Genomic DNA, 21403 nt, shown 5'->3' with positions numbered 1-21403 from the left:
ACCACTTGAGTGACCAGATGTCCTTGCTCAAGGCTAAATGGAGGCCCGGTTGAGATGAACAAGCCGATTGTGTCATTCTCAAGAGGTTTTTTTTCTCCTCAGAAATTATTTTCTCACACACTATTAGTGTCTTAACACCAGACATATCTGGCAACCATTTCCTTGTCATTTCATAGTCTTCATCCATCCTCCTTAAAGACATGGGATATGCTGGAACTGGACTGAGCTACAGGCTAATGGTACATGACAGCTAAACTCCCACTTGCTGGAGTCTTAAAAGAGGGATCTATCAAACATGTTTCTTTAAGAAAACAAGCTTGCTGTTAGGTGCCACTGCCAAGCATCCTGCACACCCCTACTGGACTTAACCATTAGGAACTGGCAGAGAACTTGATATTTCCAAAGAGAGCCACAGTGCTGGGTTATGCAGTCATGTAAATAAGGGCAGTGGAGGATGCAGAGAACATTGTTTAATTGCTATGCATGTATACTATGATATGTAGCCTACTATATGCTGCCTTGATTATTTTTACTTGTTCCCTAGATGAAATGTGAAATTCCTATGAAGCGAAGATATTGACGAGAGGAGATAAACTCACTTTCCGTACCAATGTCTACCTGCATTGTATTACAGTCAATGATGCACAAATGCACCTATCTGAGACTCTTGTCCTGTTATATTGTCAAATGCCAAAGGTGAAAACCCCACATAATTACTACCTATTTACCTTTTGCATTCTGGTATCTTTTAGTTCACTATTACATTTTTTTACCCATCAACTTTAATGGTTAGGTTTATGCTCAAACAGGCTTGAAAATGAACATGCACAGATAACAATATATTATTATATATACAATAATATTACAGTTTACACTACGCCCAAGTTCGCAGATATGTTCAATACAATACAAGGAGAATTGGTTATATGGACCCTCGTGAATTACAGTCACTGTACATCTTTTTCCTGTGTCGGATATAATGTGTTAGAGTTTATACAATGTGCTCACTCAGGCAATGTTTGAGATTAATTGAAATGAAAATGACAGGGGTTAAGAAAACACACACTCTCGGTTTGTTCGGGTGCTTGTGATTGAAAGAAATAACTCCAAGGGCCATCTACAGAACTACCCACAAGAGGCCAAAATCCAATGTTAGCTATCCTGGATGTGTCAGTTTGACAAAGGACAAGGCTGAAAGTAAAGCAGGGAACCAGGCCAGTCACTCATTAACCTCCAAGGCGAGTCAGATTTCAAAGAGTACGTCTCAACCAGGCAAGAGAAGAGGAAGTGAACTCTGGGGCAGGTCGGGTCCTCAAAAGCACATAATCAACAGTAATAACATCCAATGTGATATTATAATTAAGCTTTCCTACAACGTGGTGCCAGCTTCCACTGTTTGGGTGGAAACTGTGAAAAGTGAGCGACTTTTATCGTGGCACACCGGGCGAAAACTTAGACTTATGTTTCACGAACTGCTGCCTTTGATTAATAAGATTCCGTCCAATGTTTAGATAGGGACGCCCCTTTCTCGAGAGCAGCTCCTGTCTGAATGAAACCTAAGAGGAAAAGATATTTCTGCTAATCCACTTTCAAGGGGATTTATATGAGCTTTCACTTAACACATTTTGAAGGAGGAAACATTGCGGCCTTCTTTTCCTCTTCGTCTCTGCTCCTCTTTCATGAGGTCGGAAAAAAGGTGCCCTTTTTCATCTGATGACTTTTGATACATCCGCCGCTGGCCCCCACACATCGATCTGCTGGTGGATTTTTCCGCTCACTGTGAAGGAACCATGGGATTATGATGATCTTAGTTTAATGTTTGCTCAAAACAGACCAAAGGCCACTTCAGGATTTTGGGGCCGATGAAGGTGAGAGTCATGCAGGCCATGATAAGGTCTTGGCTCGCTTCAGGCAATGAGAATCCTTCAGTTTAAGAAAAAAAGGGGGAAAAACACCCCTGGCTACTTTCACACAGGAAACCTGCAAAGCTCATGGCTAAGCTCTCTGGGAAACTGAATAAAGCTGAAATGCAACTTTCATCACATTCTCTGATTCCTGATGGATTGTTTAGTTATCTTTATGCTCTTCGTCAGATGGCCTTTGAAGATGCACTTTATCCCCGCCCTCTCTGCCAGATTCCTCTCAGCTTGATTTACTGATCTTTATCTCCCAAGAGCAGCCCGTCCTGCGAGCATGAGTAGAAGAGTGGCAAGGAGCTCAACTTGTCTCCATTTCTGCCCTCGTCAGCTCCCACACTTCTCATCTTGAACAGCACAAGAAATGAGAAGCCTCAGGGAAAAGAGGAAAAAATATATATCTACCTTCGATAGGGGAACATTTTTCCTGGCGCTGTCATCACATCCCTATGTGCTTACGCTCTGTTACCACCATGTGTTAATGTCTCGTAATGATGCGTGACACCCTTCCTGATGATGCATGAGAACGTCCTTGACGCAGCCTTACCTGTTGAATTTGATTTTAAAAACCATACCGGTGCAGAAGATAATGCAGATCAAGTTAAAAGCTTAAAGCGGATGCAAGAGAAGGTGTCAAATGATGGCTAATCTTGTTTACACATGGAATTAAAAGCGTCTTGGGTGATCCAAGCACAAGTAGAAGGCTGAAACTCATGTCTGCATTGATTTACTGTACAGCAGGATGCATTACCCTTTACACCACACATTTGAGGACCCCCCCCCCAAGTCTTCTGTGCCCTGTGGAGGGCCATAGACTGTTCACCTTGTGGTATATTCATGGAACATCTGTTCCTTTTTCAAAGAACTAAATCACAGATGTATGTAGTTGCTCAGTCTGATGAGATTTAATTACAGGTGATTATTCACCTGAATGAGGCCAATTCCTATATTTGGTTTCACCTAGTTTGCGTATGAACCTATTCTTTGCAGTGGTAACACCCTTCACCTGAGTGTGTCTCGTGGGATAGTAATGGTTTGTTATCGGGCCGTCTCTCCCGTCACAACTCCGATATCAGATCCTTTGAACTTTGAAAAGGAATACAAGCCTATGCCCGCCACACTGATGCAAAAATATTTATTGCTTGATAAATGTGTGCATCAAATGTGATTACTGGTGATACTGTCTAGTGCTAGAGCAACAAGTACTTTTGCTTAATAATGAAAAAAAATAATCCTTCTTTTTTTTTGACACTGTGGCCAAATTTACTATCTTTGCTAATGTCTACTGTTATTGTCCCCAACACATTTACCAGGTCAGCGTTAATGTCCCTCCTTCTGTTTACTGGTACATTATGTGCACTCAGGTCCTTCAAGCTGCAATATGTCTGCTGTTAAAGGTCCAGTGTGTAAGATTTAGGTGAAAGGGAACTATTGGCAGAAATGTAATGTAGAATAATCCTCATGATGTTTTCACTAGTTTGTTTCATCTAAATTGTATGAACTGTAGTTTTCTTTACCCCAGAAAAGGCCCTTTATATTTAAATACTTTATATTTACATTGAGGGGACCCTCTCTACGGAGGCCGCCATGTTTTTCACAGTAGTCCACACTGGACAAACTAAACACTTTTTGAGTTTTTATGACAACTGCCACAGGTTATTTTTCATGTTTAGAAGGGGAGGGTGAGGTGAAGAGTGTTCAGCTGCAACATGCAACTTCAACACTAGATATCACAAAATTCTACACACTGTAACTTTAATGGGAAGAAAAAATAAATCTTTCTTACGAGGACAACAGTAGCAGGACCATATTTTGACCTGTGCGTAAGCTCATATAAGGTTATCACAGACATCAGAAAGTTGATGTGATAAAAGCACTGACAGCGTACTCATTAAACACAAATACTTTGACCGCTGAGCACTTGGCTCACAGCCACGCTGTTTCTTCACTCCACTCCAGACACTATATTACAGGCTGCACAGTGCTGTTCAAACATCAGATGCAAGACTAGCGCACATGCACTCAGTTGTGAGGGGATTACTTCTGCTTGTTAAAAGCCATGGCAGTGGAATTGACCATTTCGCCAGAACATCCCAGCATCTTGTCTGTCCAGTGCACGCGCAGACATAGTGAGGATTTCCAAAGATATCCAAATGTGAAGAGGAGGAGCTCCAAAGATTGGTACCCTCCAGATTTGGCATTTGTGAGGAGCATGATGAAGATGAAGATGAAGGACAATAGCAGTCAATGGACTAATCTTGGCGAGAGACTTGACACCTTCCAAGATCATGGGGGCCCACATATTACACATGGAGAATGAATGTGATCTTCACGGAAACAAATAAGAAGCAGGTGAGAGCTACAATTCATTCATTCAATGTTCATTATATCATCATTATCAGTTTTTGATTAAATGTTTTTTTAGTCTGTTATGAGGAGCTCTGTTCAGCTAAAAACTTCTATTTGGAAATTTTTCCAAATTTTAATGAATGAAACCTTTATGACGGTGTTCATGACGCCTGGTGTGTTGCAAGGATCAAACATTTCATCACAACAAAACTTTCATGTGACCACTGATATCAGTGCTGCGTTAGTCCAGCCCTCCTGAAGACGCAAGTAAACAGACACACATGGTTGGACTTCAGTCTGCAGGACACTGTGAAGATAACTCTACAAAATGCAGAAACACAAACTAGTTTATGAGATTAATTAGTAGTGGGTGTTTATGAGGGGGTGGCAAAAGTACACATTCTTTACTTAAGTAAAAGTACAGATACTTCTGTAAAAAAAAGACTATGGTAAAAGTAGAAGTACTGATTCAACTCCTTTACTCAAGTGAAAGTAAGAAAGTACAGGCTCTGAAATGTACAAAAGTTAAAAAAAAAAATTTTTGTTCTAGACAAACAAAATAGGGTAGTTTTCCTCTTTTGTTAACCTGCACAGAGCTGGTACAGAGAGAAAAACCACTGGACACAATCTAGTTTTGCTGCCAAATTTCAGACAGATAATAAAGACTGAACTGAACCGAGGTCCTGCATGAGCACCTGGATCATTTCTTACAGGGAATAAATGGATGGGGAATGTGCTGGCCTTGATTAAGTCCCTGCCCCATGTACACAGAATGAAGTATTTGTACTTCATTACTTTACACCTCTGCGTTTATGTCTTTCTGTTCTTATCTTCCTTTAGGTGTTGTGTTCGTCATCTGATAGGAAGAGGTCATCAAGACACCAACTCTCAGACGTAACTGTTATTGCCTGTCATTGGTTTATGGTTCAACTCCTAGCTCCTCAAGTCTGCATTCTGAAGTGGGCAAGATACCAAATCAAGAATATCCGCTGTAAAGTGCTTTAAATGGTCGATAACTCTGTATAAATAAAGTGCATTTACTATTTACATGAGAATTGTGTCAATCTTCTTGTCCCACTATAGAGACAGTGTGTTTCTATTCCTTTCATCAGATTATTCTTTGTATCTTTGCTTCCTGATTTAAATGAGTAGCTCTGGTTTATTGTCTACTCTCTCTTCAGTTTAAAGAAGGACTAAAATACAGCGTAATTTTGACTCAGTCAAGCCATGGAAAATTACCAACACTATAAAATAAGGTAAACTGACATTACTGAGGTTCAGAGGGAACTCTTTAAAAACTGGTGGCTGGTTTTAATGTTGCAGCAGATCCATGCAGACGGCAGTTACAGTGTTGAGCGCTATAACTTTGTATGGTTTCTGTGTGTAAGGCGACAGGATAACTCATCTGAAGAAGCCATCATCTATCATTTTATACTGGAGTTGTCATCAGCCATTTTCTGCTCAACCGTCTCCCGACCTAAAAGTATCAGCCTGCAATGCAAACACAGACCAAATACTGTAATGCTCACACCGGCTGTGCCCTCACTATAAATCACATATTTTCACTCCCGAGCTGACCACAAGCCGACTGCAACCTGAGCGCTTGACCTGTCCGAGCTTGCAACATTTGCGAGTAGCATATTTTTTGCTAAGTAGACAGGTTAGTCCACCTGCTGACCACGTGTGGGGGCACAGGGCTTCGTCGGGGAGAAGACCCAATGTCGGCTTCTCCTGCCTCACAGGCCAAACAGATGGAGCTGTAAACTTGGAGGCTGTTGCATCTCATTAGCCAGCAGTGAGAAGTCTCAATGCAAAAATAGCTTCACCACCAAAATTAATCCCTGCAACAGACGTCATGTGGTTTCTTCTGCTCAGGTAACCACTGCTATTATGTTTTATGTGGGGTTTTTAAATAAGTCCTGCAGAAGAGCTCTGACAGCTCAGCAAACAGCATGAAGCTGTGACAATGCCATACTGTAGGACCACGAAGTCAAAAGTGTTTTTTCCTGAATACACTATATATACACACACCACTGCGCTGATGATTCTGCATGGTTCCAACATCCTGGGAATAACAGACATTATTGCAAACATATATATAAATATAATTACATTTTAAATAGTACAATTTGCTTTGAAAGCACTTGTAATAATCATGTGCAAAATAATCTCTCATAGGCATCAGTGGTTTGTTCCACTTAAATTTTCTGTAGAATTAAAAAAAATAATTAAATCTTAACCTATTTAGAGATATAATTATAACAAACGCTATCTGGGTTGCGTGGATAGCTCTGTCCCCTCCTCAGGGACGATGGATGGATGTACAGATGAAATGGATGTACGGACGTCACAGCATATACAGCATATACAGGCTGCAGCAATTGGTTCACATCTTCTGCAACTGTACTGTACTGTTACTGCTGTAACTATGTACATGTCCAAAACAGTACTCCATCAGAAGTAAGTGAAAGAAATGAAAAGCAGTTGGATGGATTTGGTTCCTGAATCATCACATTTTCAGAATTCCCCCGGGGGTCTAATTTTCTTGGGAAGAAAGAAAAAAAAATGTCAGAGAGACCTGGACCTGGATTCAGCTTTGATACATCTGCTGCAGGACATCCACCCAGTGTGCATCTTCCATCACGCCCACAACCTGATTACTGCTTGGGACCATGATGGATGGCCTTGACCCTTTGTTACGGCTGATTCCAGCATGTAACGCAGGAGGGGAACATTATGCAAGAGTGTGAAATTGAGGCAAGCGCAGGTGGCCGGTCAATGACAGAATCACATGGGATGAGACTGGAGTTGGTTTTCCTATACTCATCCATCTTCTCCACCTCTGGTTTGCTGACCCTTTGGGCTCAGAAACAGAACTGAGCAACTCCATCAATTACCTTCCAACAGAGAATGTTAACAATCACTATATCTGTGGAGAATTGAGAAAAACAAGTGGATCAGCATCATATTAAAATATGATATTCTATTTGTGGCCAATTCATTTCACTGATGCAACAAGATTAAATGACACATCTTAAATATTACATCTTATGTGATAAATGCTGTTGATATATTGAATGTTGTCTCACACATTTGTTCAAGAAAAACTTAAAACTCATTGTGCAAATTAAATATAACTGAGGAGATGAAAGAACAAGAATCACTGGCTTGTGGTTGTATACCTCTGCAAACCAGTGCAGTTTCAGTCCACATCATTTTCTTTTCCAAACTCAAATGAGGTCACCATGACCTTTGACCACTGAAATCAAATCAGTTCATCTTTGAGTCCAAGTCACAATGAAAGGCCAAACGAGAAAGGATTATCTAAAAGCGTTCTTAAATATTGTGTTCCCGAGGTAAAAATGTATTTTATGAGGCCACCATAACCTTTCACCGCAAATTCTAATCAGTTCATCTGTGAGCCAAACTTAATGTTCGTACCAAATTCAATAAATTCAAAAAATTACCTCATGGCATCTTGATGTCTCAATCTTGAGATGTGTTTACAAGAATGACATGGACAGACAACCCGAAACATGACACCTCCATCTACTGATGTCGCTGGCACAGAGGCTTAAAAAATGGAAGAGGTTATTTTTTCTTTATTTAAAACTTCTTTAAAGTAAATTTTGTAAAAATCAAGTGAAATGAATCCCTTTAATGTGAAAATGTTGCTTGTGCTGAATAAAACAGTATAAAATCAACTGTAAAACACTTACATTCATGTAAACAGCCATGAGAGTGTTACTGAACACTTTCCTATTCTGCATAGTGAGAGTGAACACTGAATACTATCACATTAACACAACGCTGGCGGCGCTCCAACGATCAGACACGGAGCGAGAGGAGTCTGCAGCAGCTGTGTGGCAACTTCGCCCTCACAGCTTTTCATAAGCCTGATCGATTCATCGGCCCGTCTGCGGCGCTAAGTAACTGTGACCGCAGACTTCTATCACTAATGAAGCTGTGCTGTGATGGCGAGTGTGAGAAACACAAGGCCGCCCGCTCTGACAAAAGCAGCAACAAAAAAAAGAAGAAGATTAATGACGGAGGAGTGTGTTTGAGGGCGAACCAAGCAGCGGATTTCACTTCATAGTGTCAGTCATTACCACATACTCCAAACACACACACACAAATACAAACATCTGTCCTCCTTCATCATATCAATCCGTGGAAGAATTGACAGCTGGGTGGCATAATTACAACAAAATGTTCCAAATGTAGGGGTCCAACGGGTTCACTGTAGAGTATGTGTGTGCTCCTGCACGGCTGATTCAAAACACCAGGGTAATTTCACACATAAAGGTGACTGTCACTGGATGATTGATGATGACAGTTTATATGGGGGGTTCTGCGGCGCACCACAAATTCCCTCAACTTTCTATCCAGGTTTCAGCCTTTAGCTTCTCATTTTAGAAAATTATTTGTTTTTGATGTGACACAAGTAACTTAAATTTACTGGAGCCGTTAAAAGATAAAGCTGCGATTAATCTGGTTCAGCATAATCATTTTCAACCAAAGTGCACTTTTATGTCTGAGCTGTGCACAAGAGCAAGATGTGAGTAGGAGTGAGAGTTTGAGATCACTCATGTCACAGTGACCTGCAAGCTCAAATTTATCATCTTATAAAGTCTTCCAAAATAAACAGACATGCTGTGGCTAATTAAGATACTTTTGTGTCCTGTTGCCGTCTTTTTTGTTTTTACTTTGCTGAAACATTCGGGAGGTTGTAAATAATGTACAGTGTAAGAAATATGAATCTTTCCCAATACATCAGGCAAGTGTGTCTGAACATTCACTCATTTTGGTGACGGGTGTTTTTCAGTGGCCAAAAGTCAAGTAGCACTCTGAGATCTGGACACTTTCTCCAATTTTATCCCTTTACTCAATAAAGCACCCCATTGTAAGTCTGCAGACCTGACAGTGGCAGTGCCCCAAACACGGATACTTTCATGAACTGCATACGAGTCATTCCCGCCAGACCTCCCAGAAAACCAATCCAGTAATCGCTGTTTTCTTTGAAATAGATAAAGTACAAACCTGGCAGGCTGTTGCCTGAAGGCCAAACAAATTAAACCTCAGTGGTATTCAGCAAGGTACTGCACAGGGTACCCTCTTTACAAGGGAGCGAGAGAGAAACTGCAATCTTTGAAGACACCATTCTTATACCACAGAGAGGGCCAATAAATTTGTTCTGCCGAGTTTCCTAAACTGTTTTTGCCGACATAAACATGCGCCACGAAACCCGTGCTCCTCTCCAGAGCGCCGTCTGCGGTTACTGACGAATCACTGTTGCATTCCCGCACCCAAATTAAGCCCCTCATTTGCGGAGTTGCCTGACCATTGAGCAGTCTTAATTTCCATAATCTGCGGCATTCTCAAGCTCTGATCTCATCTGGCTAACAGCGAGGCAAATAATGAAATGCTGCCCTGGCTGCACCGTGGCATCTGTAACCATCCAGCGCTCTGCTCCATAATCCTCACTCCATTCTTCAGTTGTGTTTCTGCAGTACTGGGAGCCAGCTGCACACTGGGCACAAAGTGGGAAGAATTTTGGAGGTTTACCAGCGAGCTGAGTTTTCTGCCTGTTCCTTAAACCTCAATTTACATATAATCTGCTTTCTCTTCACAGCGTGTGAACGATGTAGCAGCCACATCCTACAAGACTCTGGAGCTGGAGCTGTGCACGTTCTCTATTAAACGATTCGAATGAATGCCGCAGACTGAACTTTGAAACACGATTATAAGTTATGAAAAACCTAATTCTCATTTTATTGCTTGCAGGGATTTCTTTCGGAGTGATACACTGCCACGTCATTTAGGCTGGTGAACCAACAATTAAGTTTATTTATGACATTTACTGTTTCCTTCCCTCATTTTCTAAAGCTTCTGTAGTTTAATGTGTTCCAGACAATATGTGTGTCACTGCATTTTGTTACAGTTAAATGTGATCCAAAACAAAAACATGGGATTAGTCATAAAAAGGATGCAAAACATCCCACACATTATTAAAACAGTGTCCTCCAGTCACTTCTACACAGCAATTGAGAAGTTGATTTGAATTGACTTCTGTGTGGTAGATTTTATTGAACTTTTATTTGCACAGGCTTGATTTATTTCCACGTGTTTATACCCTTTTCGTTCTATCGTTTATTGTGAAGAACTTTGTGAGATGTTTTACTATCTGTGTCATAAACTAAAACACCAATATCGTTATTTCACTTTATTATATATCTTATATATTTGATGTCCAACAATGATGAGGTTGATATCATCGACAATGGTTTAGAGGTGAATTATTGAACCGTCAGATATCTAAAATATATCTGATAAACTTTATAACTGGGGGAAAATAGTGCACATCTTTGTACATTCGCAGTTTAACTCATGAATTTGACAGAGCGACGTTGAGTTGTCTGCATCTGGCCCCAGGTATAAGGAGATGCCAATGTCAGAGCCCCAGAACAGGTCTTTATCAGCTCCATTATACTCTTAAGGGATTATATTCTGCATTTTGACGATGAAAAAAAACTTGTAAAAATGTCCAACCACTTTTAGTTTGCTTCTGAACTATATCCTATGTTTACAATAGGGAGTCATTTTTAAATAGCAACTTTACACATTGTTAATTTATTATATAGATACATGATAAATTATTTTACATGGAGCAATTTCACTGCCATTATTGTTAATGTTGTGTTACATGTGTTTAATGTTGTCTGTATTTGGAGCTTATTTTATTTTCTCAACTTTGGCCAATAAAATGACACATATCTGCTAACAGTCAGCTTCAGATTGTCCTACCGTACCAGAACAAATATTTACAGTGATTTACTTTAAAAAAAGGACCCAAGTCTGCGTCTGGCAGACGCTCCCAGACGTCCCCACTCGACTTAACATTCTTCTGCAGCCAAACCAACCACAACATCATCACAGCCCTGACAGACGAGCAGGGGAAACCCAGTGATTTGTCTCCAGTCCACTAAATATGACAGTCACCGCCGGGGAACCGTTTCTGAAACACATACAAAAGATCAGAGCCAGTGATGTATTCCCAATCAGCCTACGATGACACTGTCAATGTGACGTGACAACTTAATGTCGTCCATCCACTGTCTTGTTAATACGCTGAGATTCCAGTGGATGCAATTATCCCAGACTTGACAGATAACAACTGAAAGGGGCAGAGAGACGCTCAGGAAAGGTCAATCTGTTATCAGGAATATCTTACAGAAAACAAACATACAGCTCAACATGATAGACACGGAGAGAACGGGTGTCTCAGCGGTGATAATCGAGGTTGATTGCTGAGACATGCGACAATAATCGCACATCAAGGAACGTTGTTCAAACATCCCTGTCATTTCTGCGTAATTGCTGGAGAGTGGGAGCGGTTTGATGAATGATGTCCCTGACATCTGGGATGCAGCCAAAGTGGCGATTGAGAGGGGGGGGGCTGGGTGGGTGGATGGTGCAGTGGGGGGGAGGGGGGGAGTTGGCACATTTCGTCTTCCACATTCCCTATGTATTAAAGAGACAGATTTGAGGCGCCATTTAAACTCTTAAACATGCCATGCATGGGAGATTTATTTGACACCATGTATAAGTCCACTAGAGGGGCCTCTGTTTATCTAGCTTTATGTTCTGTATTCGTCTCAGTACATGCGACTGCCCATGTAAATACTGCAGCGTTTATTCTTTGAAACTGCAGTCATATTCCTATAGGGAATTCCAGGTTTGTAGTGGTGGTGCAGGTGTGTTGCCGGCTTGGAAATTCCAAGCTTTTCTAGATTCAATAGCTTGTCATTCATATATATAGGCCCAACAACATTGAGAGGCAGCCTATCACGTATGTTTTTGCATTAGAGCCTCCCTTCGGGCCCTGCCAACAAGCTTTCCTCGGAAAAATCATTTAGCTCAAAAAGCAACGGCAAAACTAATAGTAGCTTCTCCTGCTCCTCCGACTATATGGTCAGTTTATAACCAAAGCAAGTTCAAGCGGGTTTATCGGAAATGGAAAGATTCTGTCGCCAGGGTGTCACTACGCTGATCTCGCCCAAAACTGCTGAAGAAACTCTTTCCCAAACAAACTATTGTCAGTTAAGATAACACTTAACTTGTTCAAACAGTGTTGCATGCAGAGTGACAGTTTCCAAATATGTGGGAAGAATTACCCAGCATTCTTGAAGTAAGTGCTGTTCCTCTGTGTACACAACTTACTCTGTGTGTTTGACTCGTTCTAAGAAATTTGGCCTTGGGTACTGTAGTTTCTGTAGTGGGTTTTTACATGGGTGGGTAATTACTGCATGCAAAATGTGATGCCTTCTAGTAGCTTGCACACTGATGTGCATTTTTGTGTTGTGGCTGCAAAGAGACACTTTAACATGAACATGACTTCTCTTCTCCTGCTGCCTTCGTTTTCTCCTTTTGTCTGCAGACACTGGTGAACAGATCAAATGAACACCAGTGACACAGTGGGACATAACTGTAGAACAAGTTCTATTTTTCAGTTGAGTGGGGTTGCAGCCTCCAAGCTCAGCTCATTTAGGTGGTTTGTCTTGTCCGAAGTCAAAATAAGGTGTGAAAGGTGCCGCAGACCAGGTGTGTAATGCAGGATTGTTTGCAGTCTTTGCCTTTGACAATATAATGTCTGAATGAGGAGGACGTTAATTTGGTGCGTTTGAACTAGTGTTGAGTCCTGCACCTGAATTTGGTGAGGCTGGTAGTAAAACCATGATGACTTTATGTTTGCAACTAAATTAACTAAATAACCAATTCATTCATTTTCTCCATTCAAAGACCACAACTTGCCGAACTGACAATAGGCCGGATTTAAACACACGCCCATCTACAAACCAATCAATGTCACATACAGGCAGAGGCAGCCCATGTAGGTGATAACAGCTCTTTCATTTTGTCAGCTAGCTTTAAATTAAGCCTTTAAATAGGTCTTCATTATGCACTTGATGGCCTGACACAATATTGAGCTTAGACTTATGCTGCATGCCCAAAGCAACAAGCAATATTCTCAACAGATACTGATGCATGTAGAAGATGTGGACATGAAGTGAAAGCATTGTCTTGTATTTTAGTGAAGAGCTGGTTATTCTTAATCCTTCATTTTAAATTACTTGGATGTTTAGATACTTGGAGAAGAAACATAGATGTTTAATTTATGCTTCATTTCTTGTAGTTTCAAACCTCATGTTTATATTTTTAACATAACCAGAGGAAGGGTAATGAGTCTCAGAGAAAGCCACAAGCTTTTTTTTAAATAAATGTAACCTGTCTCTTCAAAATCGTGACCAGGACAATGAACGTAAAGCCCAATTTCCAATAAAGAGAATTTATCCTTTAGGATTCTGATGCCTCAAGATCATTATCATATTGCCCGCTGTTCGTTGAGTGGCGTGCGTCCCCTCCCTGTTGACTTTGGTTGTTCTCTTTCAAAACAAGTGGATACCTACTGTCACGGCAGAGTTATGTGTAGAAAAAAAAAAGAGCAAAAGCCTGAGAAATTATGCTGACAACCAGGGGAACGTTCACACGAGAGAAATACAGAAGAGAAAGAAGCCACAGTGGTGCATTTGTCTGCCTTGCTCAGCCTGGCGTGTGTACTGAGAGAGGCGGCTGAATATGTGCTACTGAAATGAAACGAAAAAAGCGGCTCAAGGCGAGGCAAATAATTGGATTTGGCTCAGCCGGGACGTGAGTGTCTGCTCAGCAATGTGGCTGTGTTTGCACAGCTGGAGTCTGTGCCCAGGGTCATCTCAGCGGGGAGCAGGGGTTTGGCACTGCCGGGCACAGCTACAGCGCGAGCCTGCTGAAGAATGACTGGACGCTTCCTTCTCCCTGTCGTTCGAGAACAGAACACACACAAGACTCACAAAGGCGTCTACTGACAAAACATCATTTCAGCTATGGCAAGACAGTTTTATTTTCTCCCATCCCAGCTCTTGGGCAGACGAACCTGGCCCGTTCTGTCACTGTAATGATATGAAATAGGATCATTTTTGTTTTTACAGTAAGCGGTTTCAGCCTCATCCATTCGGCACAAATCAACTACGTTTGATAGGAGACAGCATGAGCAAGGATCTCGTGAATAAGCACTACTCAATATTGCTATCAAATGTAGTAACAACATTACAGATGCCTTTCTTTTGAAACTACCATGACGGTATTACAATACCGATGCCTTTCCCAAAGAGCGACTCCAGTTCCACTCTAAATAGCACAAACTTGACAGGTCACCCCGCAAAGCAGGTAAGTTTCACCCAGCGAGATGAGCGATCAGTCTCTGAAAACCTGCTGGCTGTGGCTTTGGTTTGTGTAAGAAAATGTTATTTTTTCAGAGTGAAGAGCAAACCCCCGGTGGCATGAAACCTTAGAGCAGCCAAATGGTTGGAAGCTGTCTCTCAGCGGCACAAAAAAAATCTACGCAAGCCCAGGCGCTTCAAGAATCAAGGTTTGTCAGGAGGAACAGCTTTGTCATGAGTGTGCAGTGCATCTGCACATGTTTCCACCCACCATCCTGCATGAATATACAGCTGTGGAGAGATATATCATGCTCGACTTACAGTGCCAACACACACACAAAGACAGGAGCGTATGGTATAAATCATTAAGTTTAGACTGAGTTACATGCAGGCAGAAATCGGAATCTCAAGTTCGTTGTCCAGCATGCATCAGGGAGATGTAGCTACCAGACCCTGAAAACTGAAAATCAGAGGGTCCATTAAGTTTTGGACTGTGCTCAGCGACAGAACAGATAACAGCAGCTATAAATGAATGGAGTAGAGTTACACCTCCACATAAAAACTCACCTACTTATAGAAATATAATACAATGCTGCTTATCAAAAGACATTCAGGCCACCTAGCTTTGTAGAGTTTAAGACAGTGAAGACATTTGAGACTCTAAAACCTCATTGGGGCATCTTCATCTCCATTGTGATAGTGATTCTCTGGCCATGAAAGGCTTTTTTTCCTTCTTGCATTAAGAAAAGTAGCTTTGAAAAAAGTGTACACCCCTCTTGGAAATTCCTGACAGAATTGACTCACTCTTGCATCTTGAGTTTCAATCTGATAGCCCCCAAAATTACTTCTGCAACCAGAACCTTTCCAAATGTGGTCCAAGCGGCCCTTCCATTGTAGTTGGCGTGTGTAACAGAGATGGCTTCACATTCTGCGGCTTTCACAGATATCCAGGTGACACCGAGCGATCCTGAGGGCATATCACGACTTAGGAGAAGAGGCAAAGCCAATGAAAGCTTCACGTGCAGCTTCATAGTAATCTGGTGGTGCTACCAAACACCCCTGTGTGCTTTGGAACAAGGGCATGACTTCTACAAAAACCTTTAGTGCCAGATATCAGTGCACATGCCACTTGCAAATAATCACAATAAAAATCATGTAACATCTCAGCAGAGGCCAAGAAAAACACAATATCCCAATAAGTTGCATTTGGCACAGTTGATTGCGATATTGATACAGGTGGCCCTCCCAAGGCGAACAATGGCGGTTCCCATAACATATCCCCTTGGAAAGTGAACAGCCTGCCCTTGGCAGGTCTCTCGGTTTCTCTGTCCAAGGATTAGAAAACCAACTGGACCCCTGAGATTACCCTGGCGCCCATAAATGTGATGCCTGTAGCAGGTGGACAGGTAGAGAGCACTCTGTTAATCTTTAAGAGTTAGAGGTGGGCAAGAAGAAGGGAATTATGGGTCAGGGAAAGGACAGAGGAGGACGGACGTGCCGCATGAGCCATTGGGGTGTGTTGAGATGGACGGCAAGGCACCATCAGCTGTGTTAACGATGGAGGGTGAATGTGTTCATTGCTTGTAACTTCTGACACAATCATCAATCACAAATGTCACTATAAAGCAAAGTATAGAAAGAGAGTCAGATTTAGTTTGATCTACAAGAAATATGACTAAAAACACACACAAAATAAGAACTATATAAAAATTCATCTTTAGAAATGGGACCATAGGTGAAATGTTTCGAAGAATAATAACTAAACAATCTGGCTTAGATCTGTCATATTACCTTTGTTTGCCTTAAAAAGCTACTTAGTTATATTCCAAATTTATGTTGTGTTAAATAACAGAGGCCATACAACACGAAAAGCCTCTTTAGCATCTGTGATTGGTTTTAAGTGAACTAGAACAACCACTGAATTCAATAAACCTCGCTCTGAGACTTTTGAACACTTGCTAAATTACTTTAGTTTGCAGGTTATTTTTGTTTTCAGACTTTATAACATCTCTCAACTCTTGTCCACGTCTGTCAACAACTGAAACGTTAATAGACCATTCACGGTGAGAAAACTCATTTAAAACTCGTATTCAGCGGTCACATTCTCTTGGATCAACAGCTCAATAAACTTGAGAGCAGTAAAATGTTTTCCATCCGATGAGAAGAAAGAAAAAAAAAGACTAATAAAGTGTGGAGTGAGTTTGGAACCACAAACTGTGATATTTTCTGGTTCTGGATTCTAAATTTTTGAACTTATATAAACTATTATTACTCCAGGAAACCTGTTATTATTTCAGGACTGCACTATAATGTGTGTGCCGCTATATATATACACTTTTATGCACAGCCACTTGACTTCTCATTGACTACGGCATGTGATTTAATACTGCATTTGTGACAGTGAGTCATATTTTTTAATTGCTCTGGTTGTTTTTATTGCATTCTTGTTGCCTGAGCAATCAGCAATCTTGACTGTTACAGAAAGAGACACTAATAATTATTACTGCCACTGAGCAATTGAGCGAGCGTTACCATTGAAGAGGGACAGGGCCGTGCACACAGCCACGTTATGACAAAACAGCTGGGTGTGCCTGATATTAATGAGACACAAGTGGTGGATCTGCCCTGATTCACTTGTGTCATGCAGATAACTTGCAAGTTCACCGAAGGTCCAAGAGCCACGCTGGCTTCTTACGTACAGTAAAATCCCTCGACCTGCACAGCTGGATGCACGAGTCTGACTGACAGAGTCACTGACATGTCAAGCCCTGTACCTACATGGGAGTTTTGCCGTCCCGTGCATGTGTGTATGTGATTAGCGGGTTCACTCGCAGTGTTAAATCTGGGGCCTGACCGGCTGAGCCCCAGCAACAACCTGGATTAGCGCAGCGGAAAGAATAACAACCCATCGTTTGCCCTGGGTCGTCACATGAAAGCAGGGAGATGTCTTTCCAAATTTATCTCGACAGTTGGAAGACTTTGTCAATAATTAGTTCAATCCACGTAGGGCGGGGGTACGGCTCCAATCGGATACAATTATAAAATGAGACTGGAAAGTTTGTGCAAAGAAATTATAGCACAAACCACCTGAGGACCAGGTGTAAAACATGCATGAATGCTTTACACCTATTTCCCCCAATTCTTTGAAATAATACTAGAATTACGGGCCTGAGGTTGTAAGCCTCTATCAACCAGTGCAGAATTCGTCTCTCCATGTGTTCCTAACAGATTGTATTCTCAATAATATGAGGTCACAGTTCTTGAGCTGTTGAGTTCATAATACCAAAAACATGTTTTGTCAAAGTGATGTTGAACTTCGACTTTCAGTAAATCTGAGATTAAGTGAACATGTGTACCTATATTCTTAGATTTTGCATTCATAAGGCATTTGATTACCAAAATCTAATCAGTTCATCCTTGAGTCAAACATTTGTATAAAATTTGAAGAAATAAACTTTGCCGACAGTTGGACAGACAACCCCGAAACATAATGCTTCCAGCCACTGGCTATTGCTGCCATCAAGGCATGAAAATACTGTGACATGGGAATGTCCTTACCTCTGGGCAAACTATCTCTCTCTTTTTCTCTCTGTGTTGAAGAGGAAATCATCTTGCCCTCAAAGGTTCTGCTGCCCACCTTCACTCTGCAGAGGAAGAGACAACCCAGTGCACTGAAACTCGCCCTCTTTCAGTAACACTCTCTCTGAGTTTGACCCATGAGGAGCAGGAAGCCTGGGAGCTGAAGTAGGTTAGAGCCAGGAAAAGGGATAGGCTGTGGAGGAACCCCCCGGACCAGGGAGCATGGCTCAGCAGAACCTTAGTGTGTCAGTCAGTGGGCAACACAAAGCCACACTTGTGGAGCTAAGCCTTAAACTTCTACGAGTGCACAAAGACCAACAAGACAAAGATAAAACAGGGATTTTGTGATGTAAATATGTCTGGGCTTTCTTAATAAGCTCAAAACAAAGGGAGACATAAATCTAATATGTCAAGTAGATAAAGAGATAGATCACATAATGAAAAGGGAGACGTGTAAGCTCACACTCCCCTATTTACTTTCAAAACGGCCTTAAAAAAGAAAAAAGACGACGGCGTGTTGGTGCAAGAATCACCTAAGGTTGCATTACAGACACACATGGTTGCACAGATAAAAGTTAAGAAAAAGTTCAAGACAAGCAAGGCAGTTTTGGCACACACTGTTGAACATGAACCTACATCCTCACCACCGCACCTCGAGGCAGAGCGCGTCGGCCCGACACACCTGCACATCAGGGATTCATGCGAAAAGGCTTTAGAGTCGCCTCACACTTTAACATGTTTACGTCAAAGCTCCACATTGTTCTATAGCAACATTGCAGCCGTCCTGCACTGATCTGTAAACCTAAATGTCGTGTTACGGCATTGCCCAATTCCACATCTGCTGTGTAAATTAGACGCCGGCAAGCTCAGTCTGGTTCTCAAGGAAAATATTCCCTGGCAAAAATATTTGTTGTCAGCATAGATTAAGCCACTGCAATTACAACCACATATTGTAATATTAACACCGGGCGGGTGAGCATCATTCACTCTGAGGTGAGAGACTGGCATTTTGTTAGCTTTGGGCAAATGCAATAAATTCCAAACCTGTTGCGTAAAAAAAAAAATCCCTTGCCAGTTACGTTTAGGTGGAACCACTATAATGTGCTCATGCAAAATGTTGAGTTGATTGATCGACCAACTGTCGCAAAGTGGACTCGAGACTAACATGGTGCGTGCTATGGGGGATGAAAAAAAAAAATTCACTTGCTCCTTTTTCCAGTTTGTATGATGAAAGTTTAATGTCACTTATTTTGGAAACATTGAGCCACTTGTCTTCTCTCTGGAGTCTGCACAGGTTTGAGCAGCTTAAGTAAAACACAAAGGGAGTTTAACATAAAAGTCATCTAGTTTCAGTTAACTTGAAATATAGGAAATGTGATTTTTTCTTAATGTTTTCAGAGTAATAAATCACATTTGTAACTAGAATGGCACTCACAGAAGAGTGCATACTCCCCCAAGACCCAACACTCTCTTTCAATCTGTCATATTCATTCTGAAATTAAAGACACATATAAACTGTTGATTCTCTACTGAATCCACTTGATCTCAGCAACACTGGTGGTAGTGACAGATTTGAGTCCTATTTTCAGCTGAGAAACCCCCACTCAACACAAAAGATGACTCATATGGGGTCACAATGACCTTTGACCTTTCTCCAAGTGAACATTTCTCATGAACGGATGGAAGAAGAACCCGAGAATTTGAATCCAATCATAAACTAGATTGGGAATAAAACACTCCCGCATCCTCCAACTACAACATTATCTGAAAATCTACATCCTCTGTATATCACAGTCTCTCTCTCTCACTCCATCACTTGTTATTCACTTCCTCGAGGGCGGTGCATGCAGCGTTTGGCACGGACTTGATTCCCTCTGATCATGTAATGATTTGCCCGTAACGATTACTCTCTCATGCGATGATGGAGCAGTTTGTACCTGTCCCGCACAGAGACGCAGTCAGCCGCATTCCTGGTGCGCCCTCCTGCCAATCAACGTCAGCTAACGCACTTGTCTCCCGCTGACACACACACACACATCTTTCACCAACTCTCTCTGTTCCCGATGCACGAAGACGACAAACACACACATGTCTCGCTCTCTCTTTGTTATATTCTACATGTAGCCTGCCCTTTTGTCGTCATCGAAGACGTCCCTATTCTCTACGTGCGTCATTCATTTCACTGCAGGCGATACACTGATGAGTATGACACCATGTTTAATTATCATCGACATCATCCACTCAGTGGGATGTTGTAATGTGGTGTTCACCTGGAGAAAAGATTGTAGGAAATATTGAGTGTGACAGATGAACAGAGGTTTCCTGAACCAATTTGAAATGTCAGCAGGTTTATTGGAGGAGATGGTTATGTCTCGGGGTTGGGGGGGGGGGGCAGATTACACCAATCTTCTCCTCTAAAGAGTGAACATTTTTATTTTGAACAAATTCAAGTCATCTGAGGATTAATGGACATGAGAAAAACCTAAATAGTTCAAGTCAGATATGAACAATAACCAATTTTTAAAAAGGCTGTTATAATTAATTAATTATATGTTAAAAATATATAATTTAGTTATATTTTGTCAACAAATACTTATTATCATCCAATCACTGGAAACTCTTTAGGTTCTGGACTGTAAATAATAAAAATAATAAAAATGAGTTGCAGCCTTCATACCTTTGTGACCCAAACTGAGGGGTCTGAGTAGGAAATAAGAAATATTATATTCTGTTTCCTAAACTTAGATTGACATTAGGCTGACATTTCTCTAAATGTGACTTTTTTCTGTGAAATAGTCGATAAATTCACCTCTTCAGGTAAATGAAGGATCCAAAGGGTTCCAAGTGTTTAATCTAGAAGCTGTGTGCAGATTGTGTTTAGAGACTTTGTCAAAAATGATAATAAGAAGAGCCTAAAAGAAGCAAGACATACTTGAGATGGTTTCATCTGCCCTGCACTTACCCTCTGCTAGTTTGCCGTCAGTCTGTCTGTTTGTCTGTCAGTCTGTCTGTCTCTCAACATTGAGCTTAAATGATCTGAGCAAACAGTTTAGGATCTTTCATACGGAGCCGACTTCACTATCTGTCGTATCATCGATGTGGCTTCACAGGCCACCTGGTGACCACAATCCCAACTATTCCAGCTATGAGGCGAATCGCTGCTGAGATGAGAGAAGGAACGGCGCTGACAACACAACAGGCCTTATTTAAGAGAGCATTATGTCCCATAGAAGTGAAGGAGGAGTGGTGGAAAATGAAGGGTGAGTGACATGCTCAATGTCAAATGTGCACTTTTCCAGGTCA

General features: G+C 41.4%; 1 protein-coding gene and 1 long non-coding RNA gene across 4 annotated transcripts in view; one reads left to right on the top strand and one right to left on the bottom strand.

The window, feature by feature from the left end:
* Positions 1-21403, bottom strand: part of LOC109634956 (ADAMTS-like protein 1) — a 91492-nt gene that overhangs the window by 61696 nt on the left and 8393 nt on the right. The gene's annotated exons all lie outside the window — the stretch shown is intronic.
* LOC138406475 (uncharacterized) lies at positions 3803-5312 on the top strand. The gene is made up of 2 exons (XR_011239916.1): positions 3803-4268; positions 5106-5312. It is a non-coding gene; the product is annotated as an uncharacterized lncRNA (long non-coding RNA).

Source organism: Paralichthys olivaceus, chromosome 22 (assembly GCF_024713975.1).
Source record: "Paralichthys olivaceus isolate ysfri-2021 chromosome 22, ASM2471397v2, whole genome shotgun sequence".
Lineage (NCBI taxonomy): Eukaryota > Metazoa > Chordata > Actinopteri > Pleuronectiformes > Paralichthyidae > Paralichthys > Paralichthys olivaceus.
This window is presented reverse-complemented; position numbering and strand designations above follow the sequence as displayed.